Source organism: Triticum aestivum, chromosome 6D (genome assembly GCF_018294505.1).
Source record: "Triticum aestivum cultivar Chinese Spring chromosome 6D, IWGSC CS RefSeq v2.1, whole genome shotgun sequence".
Classification (NCBI taxonomy): Eukaryota; Viridiplantae; Streptophyta; class Magnoliopsida; order Poales; family Poaceae; genus Triticum; species Triticum aestivum.
Genome location: NC_057811.1, coordinates 90,643,595 through 90,651,945, shown reverse-complemented (window position 1 = coordinate 90,651,945; position 8,351 = coordinate 90,643,595).

Genomic DNA, 8,351 nt, shown 5'->3' with positions numbered 1-8,351 from the left:
ACGTGGCGGGCCCCCGCCCTACGGCAACGTCCCGTCGCGCGCGTGGGCTGGCAGGCTTTTTGGACACGTGGTCCGCAGGCGGCCTGCGACCAGCCCGCGGCCCGGAGCACGCGTTGGCAAACTCCCGCTCTCCGACTCCAGAATTTTCGACCGAGGCGGCACGCCTAACCAGAGCCGGCTCCCAGCTGCCGACTTGTCAAGATAGGAAGCTGATCGAGCTTCTCAACCCCTACTCCACCTCGAAGCCCAATCAGCTTCGGGGACTACTGTCGGAGTAAATGGCCACGGGTAGCCTAACCGACTGCCCCTGGTTCTTCTGAAAAAATTATCAGGCCTTCGGGCCTCCAAGCACTCCAAGCATTGGGCCGCCTTCCCTGGCCGGCTACCTCTGAAGCCGACTCCCAGAAGGCGACCCAGCCTCAGCAACCCCTCCCCAGGGCGACTACAGGGTGGCCGACTCCAAGAAGCCGGCCAAGAAGAATGCCGACTCCAAGAAGCCGGCCGAGACCACAACCACCAAAGCTGTTCCCACATAACGACGACAAGACGGGGTGTGGCCACAGTGCGGCCCACTACCCCCGAAGCCCGAGGCGGGCATGGCTACAGGAGGCCGTACGGGACGGCCGTCTCCCGTGCGGCTCGGCACTGTAGCCATGCTAGCCTCGACGTCATCCACGACAGACTCCCGTACGGCCCACGGGCGGCGGGCCCCTTCAGCCAGAGAGAGGCGTGAAGGCGGCCCGGCCTTTCCCAGTCGGCCAAGAGCGTAGCCGGCCCCCAGAAGCCGGCTACTCCCTTCCTCGAAGCAGGAGCCCCATTAAGGAGACAAGACGAGGTAAGGCTACAGTGAGAGCCCCCGAGGCGGCCCACTGTAGCCACGCTTACCTCGACAAAGCCCTCGTCATCAGAGGCGAGGCTACAGTAAGCAGCCGCCGACAAGACCCTAGGCGGTGGGGCCGGCCTGTCGACCGAGAAGCCGACAGCCGGCGGGACCCACCAGTCGGCGGGACCCAACAGCCGGCGGAGAAGCCGGCGAGCGTAGACACTGACGGCTGGGACCAGCGCCCAGCCGGATTACCATTGTACCCCCGGGGGGTAGGCCTATATAAACCCCCCGGAGCACCCATGCAAAGGGTTGGCCTCTGAGCATAGTTGGCTTCTAAGCATAGCACACACACACCATAGATAGAGAGAAGAGAGAGCTAGCCTTGTTCTTCTTCTCCCTTGAACCAAACAGCTCTAGGAGCGATTGTAGCTACTTTCACCGATCTAGTGATCATGCGGAGACCCCGTAGAGCAGGACTAGGGGTGTTATCTCCTCGGAGAGCCCCGAACCTGGGTAAGATCCGCCGGCGTGCATGTCTTCGCCTCATCCCGTTTCCAGGCACCGGCGACGTTTTATTGGCACCCACACAGATAAGCCATCCGTTGGCATATGTCGCACCAAGCACCCGACAGTTCAAGTACTTGATTAAAACATGATAAGGACCGGTTCAAACATGCTGTCTAAGCCGGCCCTTGGGCGCTACAGGATAAGCCAAGTTTCTTGCATGTATTACTAAGCTGGTATTAAGTCTATAGCATATTTCATTTTAAGCAATAGACTTGGGGGCTGGTATAGTAAGGATAAATAAAGTATAGCAACAAGAGTTATACCTCAGATTTTTGGTGTATCTGTTTCACCATGTCAATTTCCATGTCACGGCTGTTGTGCACTTGATTTATATAACCAGAGACGATTTCTCCAATACTCAGATGAGTATAATCAGTGACATCCAGCTTGGCTTTGCGGAGTTCCAGAAGTTCTTCCTTGGCGGAGCACTTGGCCAGCACGGTGGGTCTCCCCGGCTCAACAAAGTCAGTTTTGATGATTTTGATGTCCGGGTCATCCGCCTTGGCTGGGCTAGGGATCTCCGGGTTCTCAGAACCATCAATGGCTTGCTCAACAGGCGGATCAGCAGTAGGCGTTCGAATATCGTGGGCTGGTTCAGGCGGCGGCTCATGAGTGGAGGTATCAGGAGCAGCCGTTCTGAGCTCCGGTTCAGTCAAGATCGGCTCTTCGGCCGGCTTATTCTTCTTCGCCCTCTTGCTGGGCTTTACTTGTACGCTGTGTGAAAATCAAAGGGTTAGTACAAAAACATGAGTAAGATAAGCACAAGATAAACAGATTATCATTACCCTGGAGCGGTTTTGAAAGCCGGCATATTAGACTGCATTGATTCGCCGGAGGAAGGTGAAGTTCCCTGATAGTTTGAGTCAGAAGAATTGAGTGGTTGACGAGTGAAACCCGCCAAAGGATACAAAGAATGTAAATCGGAGATGACCTCAGTCCGACGTTTTCTTGTTACATCGGGTAAGCCGGAGGAGAGTTCCGCGTCTTTACTGGTCTGGGTCTGCCTCCGGCTCTCGTGAATCTGTCGCTTCAAAAGAAATTGAGGATCTTGGTAAGCTAAAGGATGTGAAAATCTTACTTTCCGGGTTACTCTTCAATCGCTACATGACTCGCTCCTGTATCCTCCTGATGATAATCAGTGTCAATAAGATGGTTAAAAAAGGAGCCTAAAGAGTCAAGAGCTACCTCTGACTCGGAGGTATCCTCCAAATGAAGCATATCCGAGGTGCTAGGTTTGTTCCCCTTTTTCCGGGCAGCAGCTTTCCTAGCGGCTTTTTAGTTTTTCTGGCTTTCTTTGTAGCCTCATGGTCATACTTGACCTTCCAAAATTTTTCATCAGCCTGTGACTTATAAACAAAGGTTTTTGAGTAAAAGACGAAATTGTTAAAGTTGAAGGTAAAAATGCTCAAGTCAATAGCTTACCGCTGGAGCCGGGTTAGCTTTGCAGAAGGGACTTAAGCCTACTTTCCCACAATCTGCCAGGCTCTCATTCAGAAGAGACTTGGTCATATCATCGACAACATCCTCAGGTAAGTCATCAGGGCTGTGCCGCAGAGGATCATTCTTTTGACCTGTGTAATCGCACATCAAGCCGGGGCGGTGGCTTAAAGGGATAACCCGCCAGGCAAGCCAAACCTAGACCAGGTCAATGCCATTTAGGCCACTTCCCAGAAGAGCCTTGACCTTGCTCATGGTGGGGGCAAGTGTTTGACGTTCAGCCAGAGATAGTTTATCTGGCAGGGGGTTTGACTCCAGGCGCAGGGCGCGAAAGCCGGGTAGAGGGTTCTCATTAGCCGGAGAAGTGTCTTGACAGTAGAACCACGTCTGGTTCCAATCTTTAGGGTGACTCGGCGGTTCGGCATACGGGAAGAGACAGTCCCTCCGTCGCTGGATTGAGATTCCACCAAGCTCCAAGCTGGGCCCATTGGCACGTTCATTTTGACGGTTCAAATAAAATAACTCTCTAGAGAGTAGCAAGCTGGGTTCTTCTCCAAGGTACACCTCACAGAACACTTGAAACTTGCAGATATTTGACACGGAATTAGGCCCGATGTCTTGAGGTCGCAGGTCAAAAAAGTGCAAGACGTCTCTGAAAAACTTTGAGCCGGGTGGAGAAAAGCCCCGGTTCATGTGATGAGTAAAGACAATAACTTCCCCTTCCTTGGGTTGAGGTTTTTCTTCTGTCGGATCAGGAGCACGATAGGACATGACTTCCTTCTTCGGCAAATAACTCGTCTTCACAAACTCTTTAAAGGTGTTATCTGTGATGATGGATTTAACCCAGTTGCATGTAACGGGTGCTTTGGGAGCCTTGGGCGGCATTATGGAGTTGGAAGCCTATGACAAAATAAAAATTTCCGGCTCAAATTTAAGCCGGAGAAAATATTTCAATTCATATTCAAGATGGCGGCTTATGAAGGGGCCTAATGACATATGGCTAATTGTATCAGATTATTCAAGCCGCCATGGGCATCATAAGCAGTTAAGTTATTTAAACCACTGTGAGTGGTCAGAATTATTGATTGAGCATTGCCTTTTTAAGCCGGCGATAAGAGTCGCCATGGCTAACAGATACAATTTTTTGCCTAAGTGTCGCACAAACAACTTTCGCAGGTTGCAGCTGTTATTTTGGATCAAACGGTCGTTCAGAAAAGAAAATATTCTAGACCTAAAAACTGGTACAGATGAGTTCGTGAGTTCTAATGAGGCCTTTGTATGAAGAAAAGGGATCTGCTAGTGTCAAAAATGGGCATAAAACGATTACCGCGGGAGTATATGTTGCCTTTTAAATCAAAAGAGGCCGCAGTGGAGGAACTCTGAAGAAACTATGATGAATAGCAAAAACACAGAGGATCTTGCAAACCCTAAATGCGGATCTGGGGTGCGGGACGACAAGGACTTACAGCTGCAGATCTACTGCGGAGGGTCGCCGCCGTTCTCTGATCGATTCAGGTTGATGCAGCGGCCAAGATCGACGGAGACGAGATGCTCTGCGGCGGCGGCAGCGGAGCTCGAGCGGCGGTGGAGTAGCGAGAGGAAGAAGACGACGAAAGAGGGAGAATGAGGAAAGATCGAAGGTGGTGCCTATTTATAAAGGAGGACTGATAAAGCGGGCGCGAAAAATGAGGAGGCCAAACGTGGTTATCCAGCTACTCCGACGCCTCGATTTTTGGGATGGTCATTAAGATAAGGATCCGTTGGGATATGACAGAATAAAATATAAATTTAATGGAAGATGACGTCATGGCGGGTTATCATGAATCCAGAAGATGACGTCATGGAGGGTTATAACTTTTGTATAGACAGAAGATAGAAGGCTTTTTCTTAAGGTAATGAAGATTGACATGAACCGGTTCAAATCAATCTGGGGCCTAATGTTGGGGATATAACTACTAGTGTAACCTGCCTAGGAGGGGCCGGGTTACGCTATGACGATTTATCATATGAAGCCCAATATCAAGCTTGAAGATGACGGTTCAATAAAGGGCCTAAAGCCCGCAGGCGACTTAAGGCCCGTAGTGATAAACCCCCGTAATGGCATGACTTGTGTTGTAAGGCAAGATTAACTAGTCACCGAGCCGGACACTGTTTATGAGCCGGCCGGGACTCTGTAGGCCGCGGGGCGTCAACCCATGTATATAAGGGGACGACCCGCCGGCGGCTTAGGGCAAGTAACATCAAATCGAGAACCGGGCATAGCAGATTTGCTCCCTGGTAATCAAAACCCTAGCAATTCCACCTCAACTGGATTAGGCTTTTACCTTTACCGCAAGGGGCCGAACCAGTCTAAACCCTCGTGTCCTTTGTCCCACTTTAACCCCTTTAAGCTTCCTAGTTGCGATGGCTCCATGACTAAGTCCTTTCACGAGGACATCTGCCGTGACAATTCCACGAGAACGGGGGAGAGGAAGAGGAGGAAGAAAACAATCCTCCCCCTGAGGAGAGGAAGAAGAAGAGGGCGGCTCCGGCATATCTGGAGGCGGAGGCGCCTAAAAAGGGGAAGGCGTTCCGGCGGCCAACGCGGCGTGGAACGTTGACAGTAGTCCGGAGCGACGCCCCCGCACAAAGCCCCAGGATGCATCATAAGTGACATGGCTTATTTATGCGCACATCCAGCCCCTTCTCTCCATTATCTTGATGTAGTTAACCGTACTATTGCAGTCCGGCCTGCGACCTAATCCAGCGATCCTCGTCTGGAAGTTCGTTGGCTCCGTCGGAGATGGCGAGCCAGTCGCCACCGCCTGCTTACTCCCCCGAGGCCGGGGACGATGCCGAGGCACTGTCCCGGAGGGCCGATCCGAGCCGGGGAGGAACCCGGGACGCTGTCCGGGAGGCACCGCGAGGCGAAGCCTCCACTGCTGGACACATGGAGGAGACGATCCCCATGGAGACTAGCGAAGAGGGCCGCATCCAGCTTGGCCCTCGGCCGGATACGATTCCGGAGACCCATATGGCTCCAGAGTCGAGCGGGCAGCCGCCTTTGAAGGAGGGGGTGCACCGTTTCCGCCAGTGGCCCCTGTCCATCCAGGGGCGCCGGATAACCTGATGGAGGCGCTACGAGGCGCCTCCGTATGGACGAGCACCGTGTTCTTATGAGCGCGGTGATCGAGAAGGTTTAGTCCGCCAAGAGTGGACTGAACGAAGCCTGCAGCAACCTGTTGACAGGTTTCAAGGTAAATAACAGAGAAAAAACCCCATATAGTCAGTAGCCCCTAAGACACTGTCCGGTGCTCGGTAAGAGGAGCCGGACAGAGGATCAATCCTCTAGTGAAGGAGACTAACGTGATTTGTGTGCATAAGCAGGCGTCGCTGTTGGCCGCGACCTCACATGTTGCTGAAGTCTCTAAACTGAGGCAGAGGCTGGAGCGGACCGAGAACGAGCTCGGCGAGGTTAGGGTGCGGCTGCAGGAGAAGCAAGGTAAGTAATGTCTTGCTGTGTGTTCGGAAAGCGCGCTGTGTATTGACTGTAATGTCGAAATGTATGCAGGAGCCGCGACCGAGGTCGAGGCCCTGAGGAAGGCCCTGGGCGAGGCCGAGGAGAAGGCTGTCCAGCAGCAAGCCGCCCGTAAGAAGCTCAAGGCCCGTGTCAAGGAAATCCAGCAGGAGCTCCAAGATGCAGTGAAAAAATGTGAGACCTTGGAGAATGATGCGTCGGCTCGGGAAGCCGAACTCACCAAGGCTCGTTAGGGCGCAGAGACCATGCGGAATGAGGCCCAGGCCGTCATCCAGGAGATCCAGGAGGCCAGGAAAATCACGGCGGGTAAGGCTTTTAAGATGCAAAGCAAGTATGCGGAGAGGCAGTACCTTTTACTAACCCGGGTTCGGAGTTCCCCAGGAGCTTTTGCGGATCTACCATGCAGCGTATCAGACGCTGCAGAGTTCTATCGAGCCGAAGGAGAAGATTCTACGAAGAAGCTATTCTGGGCGCAGTATGCGGCGCCAGAGCATCCCGTGTCTTTCACCGATCAGCTGAAGCAGCTAGTGGAGCAGCACCGGGTGGCCGAACTAGCCATGAAGGATTTGACAATCCGGCTATGGCCAGCCGAAGCTCTGCCCGGCAGCTACTTCGGACTCGTGAGGCGCCTAATGGAAGCCCGTCCGCGGTTGGACGTCGTCAAGCGCTCTGCCTGTATTGAAGGTGCCCGTATGGCCTTCGCTCGCTGCAAGATGTGGTGGGCAAAGATGAACGATGTTGAAGTTGCCAGCGGGCCGCCGGAGGGCAAGGAGCACCGCACACCCGAGAAATATTTTGCGGATGTCATAGAAGGGTCTCGACTTGTGGCAGCTCAATGTTTGAAGGACATTATTTTCGAATGAATACATTCACGTTGTCCTTTGCCTTGTATTATAAAGACAAAGCTTGTTTTGTAATGTAATTTGGTTATCCTTTAAATTGTTTCCTCCTGTGCGGCCGTGTTATATTCAATCTGAGGGTTGGCCAGTCGTCGGCTTCTTCCCTCACGTAATTAGTACGGAGGTGTTCAGGATGGGACCTAAACAATCTTGATCCAATTATATGGTCCTTGAAGGAGTTGTTTAGCGCAACGAACAAGGCAATCAGACTATACGGCTTAAACGCCCTCACTTAGCCATAGGAGTTTTATAATTAAGCAAGTGCGTAGCCCCTGGTCCAAGCCAGGGTGCTGTCAGCATCTGATCGGGAAGTGCCAACCCTTCGCGTGACGCGGAAAAAAATCTCCAACGATTTTGTAACCCTCGAACAGCTGACCGGCTCTCGCCATATCATGACAGTCAGTTTTCGGCTTTCTCTACTAAGGTGCTCATCCGGTCAGGGCCAGGGCATAATCGCAGTAGTTCTCCCTTTACTACCCTAGCCGATAGAGCGGAACGTAGGTAGCAAGCACAGGAGCCGGGCAACCCAACTATTGACCAAAGACATGATTCGGAGCCAATTCATATAATGCTAAATTCGGGGTGCCGAACTTGTATACAAGAAGTGTTCGGACTTTGTTGCCGTGTTATGGGGCGATAAGCAGCCCCTGGCGAATATGAAACATACAAAAGAGTACCGATGTAGCTGACACTACTGGAATCAGCTAATTTGCCATCTGCCAGCTCTTTGCCGTCTGCTAGCGGATGGCAAAGAAGGTCTTTGCCATCAGCTACGCAAAAGCAGACGGCAAAGAAATGGCAGACGGCAAAACAGGCCTTTGCCATCAGTCACTTCTTTGCCGTCAGCTGGCGGACGGCAAAGAATCTTTGCCATCAGCTGGCGGACGGCAAAGAATCTTTGCCGTCAGCTGGCGAACGGCAAAGAGAGAGGTGGCCCCCCACTAACGAGCCGTTTACGGAAAAGAAAAACGCCCCCTCTTTGCCGTCTGCTAGCAGACGGCAAAGAGACAAAACAGCGGACGGCAAACCAGATCCACACCCACCGCGCGTTATCTCTTCTCTCCCTCTCTCCCCCCCGCCCGTTATCTCTTCTCTCCCTCTCTCC